The sequence below is a fragment of the Stegostoma tigrinum genome, chromosome 21 (genome assembly GCF_030684315.1).
Source record: "Stegostoma tigrinum isolate sSteTig4 chromosome 21, sSteTig4.hap1, whole genome shotgun sequence".
NCBI lineage: Eukaryota > Metazoa > Chordata > Chondrichthyes > Orectolobiformes > Stegostomatidae > Stegostoma > Stegostoma tigrinum.
Genome location: NC_081374.1, coordinates 37,300,985 through 37,323,870, shown reverse-complemented (window position 1 = coordinate 37,323,870; position 22,886 = coordinate 37,300,985). Strand labels below are relative to the sequence as shown.

The 22,886-nt window shown below is 41.8% G+C and overlaps 1 protein-coding gene across 2 annotated transcripts in view; it reads left to right on the top strand.

Annotated features, from left to right (window-relative positions):
- Positions 1 to 22,886, top strand: part of LOC125462693 (signal peptide, CUB and EGF-like domain-containing protein 3) — a 361,430-nt gene that overhangs the window by 197,815 nt on the left and 140,729 nt on the right. The window lies entirely within an intron of this gene.

The following is a 22,886-nucleotide window of genomic DNA, read 5'->3' as shown; positions in this document are numbered from 1 at the left end:
TTATCAAGGAATTCTGTGCACTTTGTCAAACATGGTTTGTGTTTGGAAAATCCACGTTTCTTTCTTTAACCCAAGGATCAATTCAATTTGTCTCAGGTCATACAGTTTCCTCACTAACAACCTTCAACTGACTGGCCTGAAGTTCCCGGCTTTACTTCCCCCCGCACCCCCTCACTATTTTTGAGCAAAAGCGTAAAGTCTGCAGTCTATCTACCACTTGTCCCATTTCAAAGGAAAATTAACAGATTCTGGCTATAACCCCCACAATTTCCATCTCCTTTCAGTTACCAGGATGCATTCCATTCAGAACACAACTTTTCTACTTTGGCATCGTCCATCTTTTGAGGACCTCACCTTTACCTTTGTACGTGTGTTGTGTGATGGCCTTGCTGAGATTTTCCTTCAAGACAGGAACTTAACTAACTAATTTCAATTTGCCAGTATGAGTTACATACTTAGCATGGGATGCATGAAGAATGGAAGTAAAATCAATGTGCAAGTCACAGTGTCTGTGTAAACTAATGAGTTAGGAAGAGCTGGAGGCTGGACAGAACTAACAACGGGACTTAATGCAGTCTGTTTTCCAGCAAATAAAAATTTTTACTCAACCGTAGCAAAAAGATCTATTTACAGAGACTATACTAAACACCTTCATGAACTAGAGCACCTGAGCTCAAGACTGAAACAGCCCAATTTTTCTCAATAAAAAGTGGGTCAGGTCTGTAGCAAAAAACAGTAAAAGGGGCAAGTTATATGAGACACAAATTGACTGTGTTCATTCAATCACCATCACTAATAATGGTTAAATCTCCAGCGATGATTCAGGGTATGATGGTGTCACTCTGTGCAGCCACTATTAATGTATTTCTGATCTGTCTGAGGGGGCAGTGAGATTTCTGATTGACTCACTCCAATAGTATCAATCCAAATGAAATATATACAGAAAAAGTTTATTCCCTTCATACATAGGGCTTGATTAATGAGGATGAAGGATGGCTGGTAGATATTTAGAAGAACGTTTTTGTAATATGTTCCAGGACACCCAGAAATCACTTCGGCAGTGGGAGAGAGGTTGAAATAAATTCTCAGCTCCTCTGTGGATTCTGACAGCAGCTTATAGTAGATACTGGGACAGGTACAATATAATAAAAAACAGAACACAGACCTTTTTTTAAATGACATTTCAAGGCTTAAAACTCACAACTCCATTTTAATAATTGTGATTTGAACTCTGTTAACATTGTACCAGTGCTGAGTATGAATAAAAGATGCATGCAGTTGGTTTTCTGGCTGATGTACACTTGAAGACAGCGTTATAGCAGCTTAATTCAAAGTGGGAATTCAGAAACTACTGAGGAATGGATGCTGCTCGGATTCCGACTGAGAGACTGTTGTGCTTTGGTTCAGAGTTCCCTCTGAGAGTCAGGGCACCATGCTGGTTCAGAGATGAACTCCACTGAAATATTTTGCTTGGCAACTTTGCTCCACAGACCTTGTTCAGTTAAGCTTGTGATGTTGGCGATGAAGGTGGTTTGTGGAAGACCTGGTTTATTCTGTACTTTTTAACCTATAAAAATAGTGTGAAAGAGTTTATGCTGATAGGTTATAAATCTTTGGGAAATTTTGAGTAGCCTCCTCTCTCATAGTCATGACTATCTCTTCTATAATAAAATTGATACCATAAGATATACCATAGCAACTCCACTACAGATTGTATCAAACAAGTATAAACAACATTTTGTTTTGTTTTGTGGAGAACAAGGAGAGGTCAGTAATTTTTCTCATCCTAATCTGTAACTGAGGCACCAAAATTATGCCAGTCTCTGTGGCTCCAGGTTTCCTTGTCATTGACACTGTCATTGTGCATAGCTTATTTTTAAGCTGTGTTTAAACCAAGCAGACCCCTTGAGGAATTTACCATCAACTAGTTCCAGTGATTGGATCTGTCAGGTTTTGAGTTGATTGAAGTGCATCAGCAAGAAGCAGTTAATCCTGATCTGCAGTTTCCCTCAGAATGATGACTGGAAGAAAGCTATGGATTGCTCAAAAGAGCCCATTGCAGACATTAAAAAATGTCAGGAGATGCATCTAAATCCCTGGCTCAATCTCTTTTTTATTGATAAGCATGGTGCATAATATAAAATGTATTTTGATACTTTTTGAACCATTTGTAGCTAACTTTTTATTTGCAACCTGAATGTTGCTGCATTTTCTATTCTCCTGATGGTGCTTTTTGTCAAAGTCTAAGGACAGGAAACTGAAGATAAATGTTGTCTGACCTTATTTAATATAAGAGATCATTTCATTGTGTTTTTACTGAATGTGTGCAATAGCATTTGTTGTTAATTAGTGGCATGGACAATAAGGCAAATTGGTGACAGATGTGAGACTGACAAATGCCAATTATGACTAGAAGCCTGGAGGATTGACATTTCTTTGAACCTTGCAGAGCAGGAACATATTTTCCATAATCTAATGTTTACAATAATGATCACTTCTATAAAATAAAATGCTGAGGCAGACAAGAATAAATTAGAGAAAATATAACCAAGTTCCTTTAGAAGAGTGTATAACCGTTTTACATTTTTGATGTACGCAGAGCAAATAAGAGACACAGGTCTTTGTCTGCAAGTATACAGAAAATTCTGCAGTAAATGTGGAATTTCCAAAGTACTGAGTTTGGGCCCTATTTCTTGTACTTTTGTGCTGTCAGTGTTGAAGGAGTGATGGAACCGTGGGTGTCTTAGAGTGCAGTTGATGTGACTGCATTTCAGAATGTTTTCCAGTGCTGACTGTGAGCAATGTCAGGGTGGTTTGCAGGGGGCTGTTAGCCACTCAGGATCCCAATGGAATCAGTAATATTACCAAGCTTCATATTAGTGTTTGAAAGTAGAGAAGCTGCTGTTAACATTAAAATTATTTCCACTTCCAAAATTGAATTTTAATCCAGGATTACTGGCATTGTTTTCCATAGGTCAATCCTGGTGGTGTGATCTTTCTTATATAAAGCAGATTTCACAGATCTTGCACAAATGTATGTTGAGAGGAGTTAACCAACGCTTTGTACTTCCTTTCCGAAAGGCAGGTGGCAAATGAAAGAACTGGAGCTAATCTTTACACAACTTCATAAGGTTTTATTTACAGTACACACATCGCAAATAAGTACCTCCCAGCCCAGCAGCCAGTTTCATTCATTTCCTATTTTTGAGGCCACGTAGAATCATAGAGATGTACATGATGGAAACTGAACCTTCAGTCCAACTCATCCACACCCACCAGGTATCCTAGATAAATCTCATCCCACTTGCCAGCATTTGGCCCATATCCCTCTAAACCTGTGAAGAATATCAGACTGGAGGATGGGAGGGGGAAGGTAAAAATAATGCCATGTATGGATTTAAACACAAGGATAAAATCTTTAAGTCAAAGCTCTGGAAGAACAGAATCTCAGTTTAGTGGGAATGTGGATGATGAACGACTCAGTGTAGCAGAGTATACATGCAAAAGAGTTTTGGATGAACTGTGGTTTATGGAGATGGGGAATCCCACAGGAGGAGATTGCAGTTGTTGAGTGTGGAGGTGACAAAATTTCAGAGACAGATGGAGGCACAGAAATGAAGACAGATGATCTTTGAGATGAAGAAGATAGGAAGTCAGGAACACAACTTGGCGTCAGAATGGATGTTAAAATAGTTTAGTTCAGCTTGATGCAGAGACTAGGAAATGATATAGAATGGCTGGCATGTTTGGGAAGTTGAATATGGGAAATGAAGATGATTGGCATAGTCTTCCCCAAATTTGTGTTACTGACAAATATCAATGATTTCCTCATGGTATTAACCTATCCCTCTATATCATTCAACACATGATTTCACTTTTCACTCCTCATTTTCCCTCAAACTGAACATCTTCCACGCACACAGGTTTCATTGCTGTCATGGTGATTAACCCACACCATTCTGATCCTTTGTGTATCCTTTGCAAATAAAATTCTGCTGCTTTCAATTTTTGCATAAACCATTTGCAATTTACAGCCTGACTGGTTTTTCTTGTGTCTCTCTCCAAAATGAACTAACACTGTTCCTTTGCATTTCTTGAAAGCCCAGTCAACAATTAGGTTCATTTGATGGCATTGCAGTCCTGCTGCTAGTGGTGGAAGCTGGTCAAACGCATCTGGAGATATAGTGATTTGCACTTTGAGACAGAAAGTTGTCATGAATTCTGTATTAAATTGCCAGTCTGATTAGCGAGGTTTGTTTGAGGGTATTGGAAGTCAAATTGGTATGTTGGCAAAAACACTTTATTAGGCTGGGGCAAGAGGAACATTACCACTTTTTATTAAGCTACACGTTGGAACCAGTGGGACGAATATGGTTGGACATAGTAATTTAAAAAAAAACATATTCCTTTCCCCTGATGAAGGGAAAAATTGATATAAGAATTAGAAATTAAAAGATCATCACTGAAGTTGGAATTTGCAGAATTTCTACCCAGGATAGATGGCTAGAAATTATATGTAATAAATAAATAATATAAGGATCGATATTTTAACTCTGTAAAAGATTCTGTCTTTTGGAGGAAGCAACCTCAGCTTCTTGGTGAAATCAAATCTTTAATTTTTAATGTTTTTGTTATTTTTATACTTTATGATCATTTACGGTTTCAGTTTCTTTTTCTGAAATAAGCTGAACCCAACACATTTAACTATAAACTAAGGGTCTTGATCACTGTGATTTTAACTCAACATACGTGGAAAAATTATTACAATGCTGGGACTGTTACATCGGAGTCTGGTTGCTAACTGAGTCTGGTTCTCCGATAGAACTGGCAGGATACCCTGAAGTGTGCAGATGGCTAAAAATATTCCCTGATTAATAAACCGCCTTAATATTAATTTATTGCCTCACTGTTGCATTTCAAATTCACTTCAACCAATGCTTCTACTGACTTGTTTAAAAAGAAATTGCCCAATAAGAATTTTATGTCCTGTGCTAATTGCTGACCATTCATTTTTATATGTATGCAATATTACTTGTGGGAAAATTGTCCTTTCAACTGAAATCAACACGTTCTTTTTGCAATTGTGGTAAGATAAAGCAGAGCATTTTAATATCCAATATTATCTATTACTGCTGAGTTTTTAAAAATTGATTGAAAGTTGTAATTTTTGAGTTTACTTGTAACAGGTTGGTATGTGTACACCATCTGCAAATGTTTTCATTATCTCCAGCCAAAACAGGAGATAATGTAAGGAGAGATTGGAGGGGTTTGCATTTACATTTTGCTTTTTCTTCACTCCTTAACAACCCCTTCACCCACTCCAAAATGAAGATCAGTCATTGCAAGTTATTTTACATTGCTGGCAACTACTTCAGTCAAAACTGCACAGGTAAGTATCTGGCCCAGTCAGGAAGCAACTATAATTAGATATGTCCACTTATTCTCGTCGTACTGTCAAATTCAACGATTCCGTGAAAGTGTCATTGGATTTTCAAATCAATTTCTGTCTTTTAAAAACAAAATCTAAATAACTTCAATGAATAGAACTTCTTGTACACCACAGTAGGAAAGCAAAGCAATGAAAGGAATAAAAATAATATATCATTTATACATTACCGAATCATTCACTTAGGAATCACTTAACAGCCGTATAACTGACTTTAAACTCTTGTGTGATTCTAAAGTAATGTTTAATGAACCTGAGCAAACACTAGTTGAATTGAGACAGTATGGGGAAGGATAGTAACAGCAGACAGTAATCTGGGGTGGGGGAGTGAAGTTTATAGGTAATGACGTAGTGGGCAATAGGGAACAACTTAATTGGTCTCAATGCAATAACAAAATTCATTTGTATAAGCAGCCAGTTTACAGAAGCAGCTCCCGTGTGATAGTTGTCAGGTAAACTAAATTCCACTATAAGAAATGAGAGGAAGAGATTATCTTTTGGCCCATTTAACTTGCTTTGCCATTAAAGCCAATCATAGATCATCTATAGCTTCATCTCCAATTTCCTGTCCACTCTTCATATCCCTCAATTCCCTGAGAGACCAAAAGTCTATCTTGACGTTTATACATTCGATGATGGAGTGGCCACAACCATCTGGTGTAGAGAACGTCAAAGCTTTACAATCTTCAGAGCGAGGAGATTTCTTCTCATCCCAGTTCCATCCACGGACTCCATTTACATGGCTCGCTGCCGCTGAAAGGCAGCCAACATCATGAAAGATCTATCGCACCCCGGTAATGATCTGCAACTTCTTCTGTCAGGCATAAGATACAGAAGCCTGAACACACACATGAGCAGGTTCAAGAACAGCTTCTTCCCAGCCATTATTAGACTGATGAATGGAGTCTCTAGCCTCAAATCAATCAGTCTATCAATCTATAAATGATTGGCCCCATATCCTGAGACTCTGTCCCATGTTCTAGATTCCTCATCCTGGGGAAACAATTTCTTATTGTCCATCCTGTCAAGAGGCTTCAGTATCTTCTACATTTTTAGTATATTCTACAGTTCAATGAGATTCTCTCTCATTCTTTTAACTGCCAAAGAATCTCAGCTAAATTTACTCAGCCTCTTGTCATGGGACAGCAGTCTCATCCCGGGGAGCAATCTCGTGAATGTTCACTGTACTGTTGCCCGTTTGCTGGGGTTTATACAGTTGCAGGATTACTTCAGGCTCACACGTGAGTTTCATATTAGTCAAGTTAGATTTCAATCGCCCAGAGTTTTGAAAAGCCTTGGGTTTCTTTTCTCATCTCACTAATGCTGGGATACAGGTCTAAAGGTGTTGGCTGCCCCCTAGCGCCTTCAGCAAGTGCCACTCTTCATATGTGCACATCAGTAGTCATTGTCACTTTTCAACCAAGAAGATCACTTGAGCCTGATAATAATCAGTCCTCAACTGATATCCATACACATGCACACTTTCCAGCACAATAACCCCATACTGATGAGCAATGAGTTAAATTTTCTTCCCTTGCCTTGTTCTGGAAGCTACAGGAATCACCTCGTGGCATACAATAATGTACTTGGGAATTTCCATGGTAATTTTTAATAACTGCTACAGTTGTTCTGCACCCAATCTCTGGAATAATGGCGTATCTTGAGTAACTGTGCGTATAGATTCCAGCATTTAAAAAAAAAGCCATACAGCTGTTTTCTACTGTTCTCCATCAACAATGGCCTTATAATGAATGTATGTTACTGTTGAGTGTTTCTAATGAGGCTTACATTACAGAAAATGATTGGCTTTGTTGTGATCCCAGTGAACATATTGTTAAGATTGTTCTGGGGGAACAGGCAGCAATCAGGAGCACATGGCTTGTTGCATTTTGTGAACCTAGCTCATGAATCTCATTTAAACAATTCCACTGTCCCTCCTGGGGAGTGTGAAGGGATCACACACAACAGACATTGGACAGCTATGGCATGGTAGGCAGTGAGAAAGGAGATGAAAGCATAGGCATACATGCCTATCTGATCCCAACCCTGAGATCTGGGAACGTGCTGTCAGTAAAGCACTACCATTTAGTTAGGAAGCATGGACTGGGAGCAATTATTCCATGGTAAAGGCACTATAGACATGTGGAGACTGTTTAAGGAACAGTTGTTGCGAGTGATGAATAAATATGTCCCTCTGAGACAGGCAAGAAGGGGTAAGATAAAGGAACCTTGGATGACGAGAGCGGTGGAGCTTCATGTCAAAAGGAAGAAGGTAGCTTACATAAGGTGGAGGCAGCTAGGGTCAAGCTCAGCTCTAGAGGATTACAGGCAGGCGAGGAAAGAGCTCAAAAATGGTCTGAGGAGAGCCAGGAGGAGGCACGAGAAAGGCTTGGCAGAACGGATTAGGGAGAACACAAAGGCATTTTATATTTAGGTGAGGAATAAGAGAATGGTCAAAGAAAGAGTAGGGCTGATCAGGGATAGCATAGGGAACTTGTGCGTGGAGTCTGAGGAGGTAGGGGAAGCCCTAAATGAGTTTTTTGCTTCTGTCTTTACAAAAGAAACAAACTTTGTAGTGAATGAAACCTTTGAAGAGCAGGTATGCATGCTGGAATGGATAGAGATAGAGGAAGCTGATGTGCTGAAAATTTAGTCAAACATTAAGATTGACAAGTCGCCAGGCCCGGACCAGATTTGTCCTCGGCTGCTTTGGGAAACGAGAAATGCAGTTGCTTCGTCACTCACGAAGATCTTTGCATCCTCGCTCTCCACTGGAGTTGTACCTGAGGACTGGAGAGAGGCAAATGTAATTCCTCCCTTCAAGAAAGGAAATAGGGAAGTCCCTGGCAATTACAGACCAGTAAGTCTCACGTCTGTCGTCTGCAAGGTGTTAGAAAGGATTCTGAGGGATAGGATTTATGACCATCTGGAAGAGCAATGCTTGATTAAATGCAGTCAACATGGCTTTGTGAGGGGCAGGTCATGCCTCACAAACCTTATTGAGTTCTTTGAGGATGTGACTAGAAAAGTTCATGAGGGTCGAGCTGTGGATGTGGTGTATATGGACTTCAGTAAGGCATTTGATAAGGTTCCCCATGGTAGGCTCATTCAGAAGGTCAGGAGGAACGGGATACAGGGGAACTTAGCTGTCTGGATACAGAATTGGCTGGCCAACAGAAGGCAGCAAGTGGTAGTAGAAGGAAAATATTCTGCCTGGAAGTCAGTGGTGAGTGGTGTTCCACAGGGCTCTGTCCTTGGGCCTCTACTGTTTGTAATTTTTATTAATGACTTGGATGAGGGGATTGAAGGATGGGTCAGCAAGTTTGCAGACGACACGAAGGTTGGAGGTGTCGTTGACAGTATAGACGGCTGTTGTAGGCTGCAGCGGGACATTGACAGGATGCAGAGATGGGCTGAGAGGTGGCAGATGGAGTTCAACCTGGATAAATGCGAGGTGATGCATTTTGGAAGGTCGAATTTGAAAGCTGAGTACAGGATTAAGGATAGGATTCTTGGCAGTGTGGAGGAACAGAGGGATCTTGGTGTGCAGATACATAGATCTCTTAAAATGGCCACTCAAATGGACAGGGTTGTTAAGAAAGCATATGGTGTTTTGGCTTTCATTAACAGGGGGATTGAGTTTAAGAGTCGTGAGATCTTGTTGCAGCTCTATAAAACTTTGGTTAGACCGCACTTGGAATACTGCGTCCAGTTCTGGTCGCCCTATTATAGGAAAGATGTGGATGCTTTGGAGAGGGTTCAGAGGAGGTTTACCAGGATGCTGCCTGGACTGGAGGGCTTATCTTATGAAGAGAGGTTGACTGAGCTCGGACTTTTTTCATTGGAGAAAAGGAGGAGGAGATACAAGATAATGAGAGGCATAGATAGAGTTGATAGCCAGAGACTATTTCCCAGGGCAGAAAAGGCTAACACAAGGGGTCATAGTTTTAAGCTGGTTGGAGGAAAGTATAGAGGGGATGTCAGAGGTGGGTTCTTTACACAGAGAGTTGTGAGAGCATGGAATGCGTTGCCAGCAGCAATTGTGGAAGCAAGGTCATTGGGTACATTTAAGAGACTGTTGGACATGCATATGGTCACAGAAATTTGAGGGTGCATACATGAGGATCAATGGTGAGCACAACATCGTGGGCTGAAGGGCCTGTTCTGTGCTGTACTGTTCTATGTTCTATGTTCTATTAGCTGTATGGTCACCTTGTCTTCCATTCTTATTTGGTCAAGTTGCCGTTTCATATTATTGAAGAGGCTGTTACCTTCTGTCTTTGACAGGTTGATGTGCCAGACTTGTCTGATGTGGGTGGATGTCTGCTGGCCACCTCATATTTTTTACCATCCAGTACCACATTTACCAACAAATTGGTGCTAAAATAATATGAATAAGCAAACTAAGAAGACATATTGACACATTTCTCAAACTAAACACCACGAATAAAGTTATCCTGCCAATCTGCTATCAAATAAACTATGAGTACTTTGTGTCTATCATGAGATCTTTGGGACTTGCTTTTGTTCCAATTGTGTGTGAAACGAGAGAGTTGCTACATTAAAATGGACAATATGAATAAATCCAGAATGTTCAACATGGATTCACTGAAGGGATATTCATGAAAACCTTTACAGAAATGGTGTCAGTAGTTAAAGTTGGCTATTCGTGGTATTTTGGCTACAGTGGGACTGACACGAGACTCCTCAATCAGGTGCTCTATCCCCAGCTCTGAAACAGCGGGCGAGCCCCAGAGGAAGTGTTTCAGTGATATCCTCAAGGCCTCACTGGTGAAATGTGACATCCCCACAGACACCTGGGACTCACTGGCCCAAGACCATCCAAAGTGGATGAGGAGCATCCAGGGAAGGCATCGAGCATTTCGCTTGCTGTCGGGAGAAAGTGGAAGCCGGGCAAAAGCAGCACAAGGAGCGTGCTGCCACAGCAATACCCCACCCACCCCTTCCCACGACCACCTTCTGTCCCAAGTGTAACAGAGCCTGCGGAAGCTGCATCCGTCTGTACGGCCACCTATGGGCTGTCCCTGAGAGGGGAAGAGAGTCGTCCTCGTCGCTGAGGAACTGCCAGTGATGATGAATGACTGTTTGGCTACAGCAGTTTGTTTTGAGATAGATTCCCAAGATATGAAGATCAAAATGTATAGGTAGAAAGCAGGGACAGTGTACTGAGTGTGTGATCCACCATGCTCATATTAAATTGTGAAGCAGGCACAAAGAGCTGAATGGCCTATATTTTCTGTTTTCCTTTGTTTCTATTTCACAGGAGCATTTTTTCACTGAAATTTGACAGTAACGTACATACTGACAACTGTTATGATTAAAGGGGCATTGAAAAAGTGGTGAGGAAGAGAGGCAGAGGAGTTTATGGGGCCCTTAGCAAGCCTCTCCCCATGCTTATGGGCTAGACATCCGAAGGCACGGCTCTCAGTGGAGGGGAAAGGAAACTTGGATGCACATGAGGTGAGAATACAGAGTTCCTAGAGGTTATAGGACGGATGAGGTACCTGAATTAGGAAGAGGTGAAACCATGAAACATTTTGAACACAAAGAGGAGAATTTTAGACATAATTACTGGACCAAGGAGCCAGTACAGGCTTGCGTAAAGAGGTGCTGGGTGAATAGGACTTGGCATGTGGAATGTGCTACAAGCTTGGAGAATGTTTTCTAGGTTTCTTGCAATTAAAGAAGATTCGAAGAACCTCTTAGAAATGATTAGCTGTGTGTATATATGGATGTACTTCTGTTAAACTATTGTAATAGGTAATATGCCAGACATTCTCAGACATCCCAAGATTGTTAGGTTGTAAAGACTAGCTGAATTTACTGTGGAACCTCCCAGCTCTGTCACAAGTTTAAATTCCAGTCCCAATACTTTTATGTAACTCTCCTAAATTGTAATTTCTTACATATTCATCAATCATTTCGCAAACTGACATTTACTTCTATGAGGTGTTATGGCACGTGGTCTCCATTTGTGGTTGAGCATCGTTCCACTAAATTACTGCTCCTTCACTCAAAGGAGCTCTGCTAATTAATCTAAACTTCCACAGATCCTTTGCCTGCACCAGGCAAACGGTTCCAAGTTCTGCACCTGGTCAGAGGAAGCCTGCAGGGGCTTAGCATGAAGTCATGATTCTTTTTCAAAGGCTGGTATTCCTGTGGTGTTAACACGTCTGAACCAGCCTGAACAGCTTAGTTGTGCCCAGTGGGGCATCCTGAGAATGGGAAGGTGTAACCTTAAACTTGGAACCACTTCAGGCAGCAGCTAATAAAAGAAACAGCATTTGCAAAGTGAAACTGAGGATGGAATTATCCAGAATAATGGTGGGGCAAGGAGAGCATGACACTTCAGATCAGCAGCACTGCCGACTGTGTCTGATTCAGCAAGGGGTGGGCAGAAAGTCGTTGCCACCATTGTAACCTCACGGGGTCCAAGACCCCACGGAGGTGCAGGGACAGGCTGGGGACTGTCCTGGCGGAGATGCCATGCGCAGACTCGAGCGAAAAGTGGAGGAGTGCGATCGTGTTTGACTGCTGTCACATGCCCCAGGCCAGTACAACACACAGCCCCGTTACAGTAGTCATGCACTGCAGCGTTGTAGAGGTAAAAGGGAGATCAGGCTCCTTGGGGAGTTCCCTCTTGGAGCTGTTTATCCCAAAGGAGCCTGTGAGGTGCTACTGCGCAGAGAGGAGGAGAGCCAGCTGGACACCCTGGGCACATTATCTCAGATATGATCCAGCTCCCCATTACTGGTGGTTTCTTCACCTCCACCTGCTAAAGCCAAGGAGGGTACCTACTCAGACCCTCGGAGGCTGGACCTTTCTCACCCTGGGCCCACCGGAGGATGCCTGCCAAAGTCATTACAGTTCACAGGCTTTGGCATTCAAAAGGCTGCCTCCAACTCAACTCTGAGTCTCAGCAAGTGTAAGGTTAAGAAATTCCAATTGCAATCAGGTGTCAGTTCATTGTATCAATGGATCCTACTTGTAAATATATGTCTGATTGTATGTTATTCATCTAAGTTGAATGGCCATTATGTTGTTAGCTGCTGCAATGGTCATGATCATTTAAGGACACCACTTCATCGTGATTAGTGCTGGATGATGTGGGCCTATAGGTGCATCACTTATTGTGTCACACTGTACACTGTGGTGCCTCTTGTGTATCCTAACTTCTGAAGGCTTAAACTTTGGGAACTGTTTGTAATGTTGGGGTTTGGGATGCATCTGGCAGCCCAGCAGATCATGTCTATCCTGCCTCAGGGATTGCTGTCTGCACTTGAGTCAATCCATATACTGTCAGTACCTGTACCACCGGACTTTTCAAGGGGCATTGCCAACCTTAGGAGAGAATGTTGGTGAGACATATGTGACTGCTTGCCAAAACCACCAATAAATATGGCTCCCAAGACAGCATGCAGATAGACTTGCTTGTGCCGAGGGCTCATAGAAATATACCTTCCAGGGGTCATAGGAATGTACCAAAACATCCAAGTGTTTAGCCTGAATTCTAGCCTTGATGGCTCTGATGCAGCAGTTAGGTTTAACAGTATAGCTGGAGATGTTATGGTGTCTGACTCAGCCTGGACTCTGTATATTGAGGGTGTGGGGAGCCTGTTTGATACAGTGCACCAACTCCATGGTATCTGCTGCTGTAATCACACAGTTTCCTAACTCAGCATCAGAATCATCTCCCAATCCTTTAACTGCCACCACCGTCCCACCCCCACAGCTCCTCACTGATTGATCCTGACTTCTTTTGGACTACGTCTCTCCACCCATCAATTCCTGAAAGCCTCTCTTTGAAGGATGTCAATATCTCATGTCAACGATTGAAGACATTTTTGCCACAACTTGTCAAAACAGAAGTCTTCACTGCTCTCAATGTGAAGAATGGTAACTGGCAAGCAGAGTGGGATAAAACCAACAAGTTCCTACATACTTCCAAATGTCATTTTGTTCGTGCTGCTTGACATTTTTTAATACTGTGGAAGATAATCGATGCAGACAGCATGACATAGTGTGAGTTTTGCAGATGGAAGCTGTTGTGGGTGATTGGTCTACAGATGTAGTATTGTCATGGAAAATGCCATCATAGACCACCATCAGAATCTAATGTGACTATTCGAGTTTGCCAGATGAACCTGAAGCTGAAAAGGTGCAATATGAGATACCTGAAATCATGTACATATGCTCTGTAGTAATGGCAAAAGGACTTTGCCCAGATATCGATAAAGGGTGAGCTGTAACAGAGTTGCAGATGTGAAAGCAATACAAAGGCTTATTGGACTCATGAGCTTCCTAATGAAGTTCTTGCCTAATTTGTCATCAGGCTACAACCCTCTACCAATCTCATTGCTAAAGGAGATGTAGTAGTACTGGGACTCAGAACAAGAAGCAACTTTCACTCGAATTACATAACTAGCAAGAACAGCTCAACATTCATTAGAAATCACCAAGCCAGCAATGAAATCTAGCCTAAAAGAAAAGTGTCTTGCTCTGTTCAAGCATTCTCCACAGGAACAATACTCCATAAAGATGGAATGTTATCCTACGAACCAGCAGATACCAGACAAACTGCCAACATTAACTTAGGCCACCCACCATTTTTAGAAAAGAAACCTGACATCTTAGAGATTATGGATGAAATACATGTGCAGAGTCTGATAAATGTAGATCTGACTAGAGCTAACAGTTTTCGCCCATAGATAATAATTCTCTTTTGTTGACCATGTATGTTGGTTAACTTAGACATTGCTAATTGGCGACTTGATGTTGAGGTTTTCCTAGTCTCCTTTTTATTGGATAACTTGAGTAACTATTAGTTGCCAATGATAGTGCATGCACCTTCTTTATATTTTCTTCTGTAAAAGTGGAAGTTTTGGAGAAGTGCACATAAACTTTCAACTTGCCACGGTCATGTAGCCTCTGTTGGAAGTTCCTTCCATTTCAGAATGAGCAACCATTTCATAAAACTCATGGGAAGTGGAAATCCAGAAATTGTTCCTCCAAAAGCTTGTGAATGCTGGGGAAGGTGGATCATTGGAGCTGAGATACAGTCCTACCATGAATGGTGGAACAGGCTTGAGGGGCTGAATGGCCTACTTGCTTTCCTCTACTTTTCATGAACTGATTTATGTCTCCAGCCATAGCATTGTGGTATCTGAGAAAATCTGAAATCAATATTTAATTGGACACCGGACTGTTGCATTCAATGTTCCAGTGTTATTGTAGTTTGTAGTCAGAGTCAGTTTAGAATCATTTCGATCTATTCAAAATCAGTTTGGTGCATTGATGTTCAGACGAATGGTTTCCTCCATCTGCCCACGAACAACATGTTAAAAGCAGTGGAGTGGAAAGAAATCGCCAAATTGTGAACTTTTCATCAATCAAAAAGAAAATCTTTCCTATAATTACATGACACTGACAAAAAAAAATCACAAGTAACTACTTGAGTGCAGGCCAGCAGTGTGGAAAACGCATGTATATCCAAGATATGGGTACCAGAGTATTTCTGTGTGTGTGTGTGTGTAGGTCGGTTAGCAGGAGGATATCCGTGCCCAGTGTATTTTTTTAAGACCAATGTTTATTTATCTTTTGCACAGAGCAGCTTGGTTCAGCTGAAAATTAATTTCCAGTTTCCTGTTGAGGGACCTTGACAGAGGTAATGAGAGGGAGAAAATTACACAGCTGTGAAAATTTCTTAAGTTCTTATTTTACAGTTGAAAGTACATGGACCATGGTATTCGACACTCACCCAGCCCATTCAGCATTTGCTTGGAAAAGCAATGAGGAAGAAGGTGAGGGTAACTGTATGATTGACCTTAGGACTGTGCAGGTCAGCTGTATACCCTTTTGCATCAAAGTGATGCCACGATTCCATAACTCCGCATTGAAGATAACAGCACGTTCAATCCAATTATTACTGCATTAACACACAAAAAAGAGAAAAGACTGTAACTTCTGGTTATGTTGTAGATCTGTCATTTTGTCTTATCACTAATGATGGCTACCAACAAAGCGCCAAATTAAATATATTATCCTTTCCAAACATTTCAAGCTCAAGTGAGCTTGGTAGCTTTGCATTAATGATGCCTATCAAACAAAGTAAAAATGTATGCAAATTAAGGATCAAGGTTGCTAAAACTGTCCAGTTCTCTCCATGTGATGTAGACTTTGTTGTTCTTTGTGAATTTAATATCCAAAATAATTTTTTTTAAGCAGCGACATGGTGGCTCAGTGATTAACACTGCTGCCTTGCGGCACGCAGGTCGATTCCACCCTCGGACAACTGTCTGTGTGGAGTTTACACATTCTCTCTGTGTACTCCGGGTGCTCCAGTTTCCTCCTGCAGTCCAGAAATGTACAGGTTAGGTGGATTGGTCATGCTAAATTGCCCGTAGTGTCCAGGGATGTGCAGGCTAAATTGATTAGCCATGGGAAATGCAGGGATACAAGGGTGGATCTGGATAGGATGCTGTTTAGGGGGGATCAGTGTAGACTCAATGGGCTGAATGGCTTGCCTCCGTACTGTGGGATTCTATGACCTGTCCAGCTCCATATGAATGCTAGGCTGCTGAGATGCTGCTGGGCCTGCTGTGTTCATCCAGCCTCACATTTTATTATCTTGAATGCTAGACCATCTTTTTTTTGATAGCTGAGCAGCATTTTGAGTTAGAAGCTGCTCTAGAAAGGCCTGGAGTTATGCCACTCAGATGTGGACGTGGCACAATGACTGCAGGAGGCCTTGAGATCGTGTGGGCCCTCAGGTCTATGGTGAGGAAGCACAACCATTCCGTGTGGGATTCTGTTTAAAACGTGCCTCGTGGCTCTCTCCTGGCCTTTGTTCATTTCTGCACCGGCTTGGCCTGTTGGGAGACTCATTGCTCTTGTTCTGGCTGCCCAGCTAAAATTGCAGTTGGAGTTTGAGGTCATTAACACTCACCCTAACTTTGACTAGGACAGACTTGGCCTGTTATTCAGTTGAACAGTTTAAATCTGTGATTGCAGCTCTGGAATGTTCCAAGATGGACAAATAGACTGGATTATTTTAATTGGCAAGTATTTTTTGGGTCGGTAAAGCCCTATCTCCTCCTCCTCCTCCTAGTTGTATGATATGTGATTGTGTGGTTGAAGCTTTTTGTGATGTTTGCTGCTGAACACATAGGTGTCATAGATTAAACTCTGTGATTGGATAATGTGTTGCATTACTACAGGGCCTTATATTAACAGACTCAGTCATAGCATTTTCAATATGCACATTCTTTCTTCAACAAAATCTGAATGTTGCTGCTGCTAAAAATCATAAATCAAAACTGACCTATTGAGTATTTCCAGCGTCTTCTGTTTTTATTATACTGAACCCTGCTAGCTGTTCTTATCACTGCTACCAATATTCATGCTTCAAAAAGAAGAAAACCCTTTCTCTTCACTGATTCTTTTCTCCACTTCTGGACTCAGTCTCATTGAACCATCGGTTCTCTGGTACTACAGCTGTCGGTGGGCAGTAACATGAGTTTGATGGTCAGCTGTAAAGTGTGTTTGCTGGGGTGTATTTCATCAGGCATGAGGGGTGGCAAACCTGCTGCCTATCGACCTCTATGTCCCACTTCATCCAGTCAAATGAGAGGTCAACATGAGAAAATATGCTGGCTTTTGAGAAACAACTCCAGCCAATCCCCTCCCCTGTTACCATGATCCCTCTTCTGACATGACCTAGCTGTCCTGGGATCCAGCAACAAGTCAAGGCTTCGGATGGGTGATACACCTCTACAGGTTGGGACCTCGCGGTGGTGAATGGAGAATGTGCGTACACACTCCAGTTATGTCCATTGAAGGTAACCCTGTGTGCTACCTCCTTCCTGGGTCACAGGTGCGATGATGAGAGTTTGTTGTTTATGATGAAGAGTATCACCATTGATTCAGATCTACCACCTGTATGATTATAGCAAAGCAAACAGGGCCAGGCACCTCAGCTATTTTTCCTTTTCCAACTCCCTATTTTGCTACAAATACTGCCACTGCAAATGAGACCAACATGTGGAGATTGAACTGAGACTGCCTTCATTCATCTCTCTCCATTTTAACTTGGGCATTAACTTGAATTGGAGGCATCACTGAAAGTACATTTTAATAATTAAAGAGGATACTTTAATTTCATTGATCTGTTTAATGTACAGTCAAGTGACTTGTAGAACTTCAGCCCAAAGGAACAATAAAATATTCCAAAATGTTCAGCATTCAGTGAATGTGTCAAAGATCTATTAAATATGAATAATCAAAATCATTTCATTTCATTTCACTTCCCAGCTGATAGTGTTACAATTCTTGCAGACTCGGATTACTTTTCAAACATGATTTGAATTGTCAGTGACTGACTTAAGAAACTGAACGATACCATGTTGCATTTTTACACTTTTACTGTAACAAACGCTACAAAAGTAGCATTTGCTAAATGTTATTTAGTGGGCAAATAATGCAAGTAACAGAATAGATACCCCACTTCAAATTCTAATAAAACTGAAATCCATTTATGTAACCATCACATGGGATTGTCAAGTCAAATTGCCGTAGTCTTACCAGACCACTGGGCTGTCTCATTAGAGAGAGGCAACTGGTGATGATTTAATCTGAGGGCCACCACACCTTGGGCAAGGGGAAATGTTGAGAAGGAAAGTCCTTCATGGTAACCTCAGCTCGTGATGGGAATTGAACCTGTACTATTGGCAACACACTGCCTCACAAACCAACTATCCAGCCAACTGAGATAAACTGACCCTCTCTAGGATTATAATCTTCATAGACGCTAGTCCATCTTACTTCCAACTTCCAGTGGACTCACCTCCTGCTATTTCACTGAGTCATAATCTCCAGTTTCAAATGAAAAGAATTTCCCCAATCTCATTACTGACATGCAGCCTACTGTTGTTTCCTTCTCCAGGTCACTCCATGGCAAATATTCTAGTGCCCATAAATCCCTGCTGGTTGTTTCTTTAAAGTGCAGAATGAGCTCCCAACTACATTTGGCCTGGTATCTAATTAAGATAGTTCCTGCTGCTTACACCAGCTGTATTTCCCAGTCTTCTCTCTCTCTGCATCTGCATATCCATCTCCCACTCTCTCTTTGGGATTCCCCACCAACCCTTGGATGACAACCACGTCAGAGTGGAATGACATATGACATATGGCTCTGATGAAGGGTCTAGGCCCGAAACGTCAGCTTTTGTGCTCCTGAGATGCTGCTGGGCCTGCTGTGTTCATCCAGCCTCACATTTTATTATCTTGGAATGACATATGCTCCATTTTGCCTTGAAATAAATGAGACAGTTTGAACACAATAGTCTTATAATGCAATGGCAGTAATAATAGGAATGTTTTTTATTAAATTGTAGATGGATCTACTATTATTATCGTTACCTGATAACCTCCTGCACAGTCAAACTGAGTGGAGGAAAGAGTTATTGGGGTAACTTCTTGCTGGGGGATAAGAATGCTCGCTGTAGAATTGAGGCACATTGAAATCAGAGAGTTTGAGAGACAATTATTGTGAAACGTAAGAGTACCAGAGACAGTGTAGAACGCCCTGGCAAAATTGCAATAGCTGGAAAATGTATTGTGTATGAAATAGAGGACTGGAAATGAAATTACAATCCATAAGCATATCCTGGAAGGGGAAGGAGTAAATCAGTACTTCACTCCATCTTGTCATGTGTTAATACACAGATATAAACCTAGAAAGCAGTGAGTTTTATGTTACTGTAAATCTTAAAACTGTCAGGGAATCTAGCTTACAGCCAAATGTGAATACGTCACAGGTACAAACCTAAAAACATTATTGTTTTACTTCACGCTGACCCCAAACCTCAGAAACAGGACCAAGCTCCTGCGGTATTTGATGCATCAAGTGTCAAGGTGGTTTGCTGCGTGTGCTTCACCATCATGAGATTACAGCTGTTTTAACCAGGTTTACAGTAAGGATACAGCAGTTGAAGAGGTTGAGGATAATGTAAGAGCTCACTGCCCCTTTCCATCTGAATTGTGCACAAAGAACTCAACCAAGTGTGATACCAGCGTGAATATCATCCCAAATACCCGATCATCAGTAGTGTAAGAATACACGCAATAACAAAATAAACATTGCAAATCAAATTGATAAGTTAGAGCCTGCTGCATTGCCCATATGAGTCATAATGACCCTTACATATTCCCTTTGCTGGTCTTCTCCCTGCCTTTGCCTGGTCGAGCGCTTTGTCAGTGGCAGGACAAAGCCACTGACTTTTTGCAGGAAAGATTGTTGATGACCTTGGAGAATGGCCTTGAGCCTCTCTGGACCCTGTTTCAGCCTGAATCATTTTGGCACAGGTGATAGCAGTCTGACAGTAAAGGGCATGGCAGAGTGGTGGGCGTGAGCAGGCTAATGCTGTTATTGCTGAGAGAGGACAGCAGGTTTACACTTCATGGCGTCACTGCCACTGACAACACAACAATTAATCATAGAACATAGAACATAGAACAGTACAGCACAGAACAGGCCCTTCAGCCCACGATGTTGTGCCGAGTGCGAAATCTTGCTGGGCCATGTAGTGAGAATTCCTCTAAGGAGCTTCATGCAACTTATAGCCAGAAAAATATAAGATTCACCCCATAAAATTAAATGTAAAAGAGAAAACAGTATCCCATCTGGCTAGTTCTAGACTGAATCTTTCTTCCATACATCTTTTAATCACGGCTTTCACCAACAGAATCTATCTAGCTCCTTCATGGATTTGGTGACACTGTCAACAGCCAGTATTCCTGTGGACTGTCTGTCTTGCACATTCTTCAGTCTCTGACAGTCTGAATTCTCTGCTGTGAAATGAATTTAGTGACAAGAGGGCATTTAATCAGAAAGGAAGGGTGGCAGGTGGGGACCATGCACCCCACTTGCCCCTGCCAAGATTGAGTCTGGCTTGAGGAGTCTTGTGGACAGCTCATAACCCATGACCAAATAAGGCCTATCTGTAGACAATCAATACCTACTTAAGGGCTGCATCCTACTCCTGCTCTTGTGGTTTTCCCTCACTGGCATGCAGAAGTCTCACCATGTGTGAGATCAGATAGCAAACAATATTGGGTTTACCTGTGGGCTTCACAGTCGAGGGTAAGTGTTGTCGGTATGGGGAGATGTGAGATGGTTATATGAGGTTTGTTCAAAGGCATTCAGTGCCTGAAATGTAGACCCTGGCATCTGGATGTGGGGATTGTCCACTGAGAACCACCTTGCTGCCAAAACGACTCCATCACGACCCCAATTCCAACATTATATCAACTAATGTGGCAGGGGGATGGGAACCAAACATTGGACAGAAAAGAGATAGTAACGAAAGCCTGTAGGGAACTAGATAATGGAGTCAGTGTGACTAAAGGGAATATTAGTCGGGGGTCGGGGAGCAGATGATGAACACAAAGGGATAGGTGGTCTGAGGTGCATCGTTTTAATGTGAGAAGTGTATGTTTAATCTATTGGAGAACATGTTTGCTCCAAATGTTTTGCATTTCCATGATGGCAACAACTTGCATTACCTCGAATCAAGTTCCCATGTGATGGAGAAGAGGTTCAGTCATTGGCCATATGGCACTGCTTCATAGTCAATTCCAAGGTGTGTTAGTGGAGTCATCTATCACATCTCCCCCCGAAAGGATGGCTTCTGGCTCTGTGCAAAGTATCTCTGCCCTGTATCAAGTTGGTGCTGACCTCCTGCATGCTCCTTGACATTGACTACAGGCTTTTTGGTGAGTCTGCAAATGTACCAAGAATTTCATTGTGCATACCCATCTGCAACGTGTAGCTACACAGAAACTTGATTTGCATTGGCTGTATAACAACTAGGAGCAGGAGTATGCCATTCAGCCCCTTGACCCTGCTCTACCATTCAATACAATCATGACTGATCTCGTCTCGGCCACGACTCCGCTTTCCCTGCCCAACTCTCTATAACTCTTCAACCTGTAAGCCAGATTTTTAAAATTATTATATCCTCCTTAAATTTACTCAACGTCCCAAAATCCGCCACATTCTGGGGAGTGACTTCCACAGCTTCACAACCCTTTGAGAAAAGTAATTTCTCCTCATTTGTTTCAATCTGCACTCCCTTAGCCTAAAACTATGATATCTAATTCTAGATTGCCCCACATGAGGAAACATCCTCTCTACATCTACTTTTGTCAATCTCTTTTAGCATCTTATATACCTCCATTAGATCCTCTTTCATTCTTCTAAATTCTGGGAAGAATATTCATAAACTGCTCAATCTGTCTTCATGAGACAAACTCCTTGCCTCTGGGAGTAATCAAATGAATCTTCATTGGACTTGCTCCACGACAATTACATCCCTCTGAGTAGGGGGACCAAAATTGTATGCACTATAGCTGTTGTCTCATGACTGCCTTTGTACAGTTGCAGCAACACTTCCCCACATTTATTTCTATTCATTCTGCTGGAGGTGCCAAAATTCCATTTGCTATCCTTATCATCTGCTGTACCTGCGTACCAGTTCTCTGCAGTTCATGCACAAGGACATCCAGATATCCACCTTCATCAAAGCACTCTGAGGCTTCTGTCCATTTAGATAATAACCAGCTTTTTGTTCCTCTAACCAAATGGATAATCTTGCACTTATCCAGGTTTAACTTCCTCTACCAAATGTAGGATCGTTCACCTAACCTGTCCACAATCATATTCAATTGTAAATTTCTACTTTCTTGATTGCCTTCCCACTTATTTTTGTGTCATCTGCAAATTTGGCTACACTACCAAAAACGTGTCCCAGCATCCACGTCATTAACATAAATTGTAAATAGTTGAGCCCAGTGGCACCTCGCGGGTTACATCTTAGTAACCAGAAAGAGATCAGTTTATTCTGATTCTCTACTTTCGGTTAGTTAGCTAATCCTCTATTCAAGCTAATAAATTACACCCAACCCCATGGGATCTTAGTTTGTGTTTTAACCTGTTGCACAGCACCTTATCAAATGCGTTCTGGTAATCCAGAGATGCTACAGGGTCCCTTCCCCCATTTCACTGAACTCCCACATTTACTGAACTGCCACATACCACTCCTTGCTGGATGCACAGGAGGGCCTTTATTAAATATGTTCTGCCTCAGCTGTTTCAGGAACTGGTTTGTGTTATTCCCAATTAACTATTCAAGCTTCTGTGGCCCCAGCCTCTAGGAGAGATTGTTTACACTCTTCTCAGCCCTAAAAGAGGTTTAATAGCCTGCACTTTAAAATGAAACCCTATTAAACAGTTGATTCTATCAAAAACTAGCTGTATACAGCAATCAAGTTAATTAGCAAGCACTGCAATATTAGTTTGTTACCTAAATTGAAAGGAATGGGTGCAGTTTAATCGCAGACTCCATGCCTTCTTTTTTTGCGA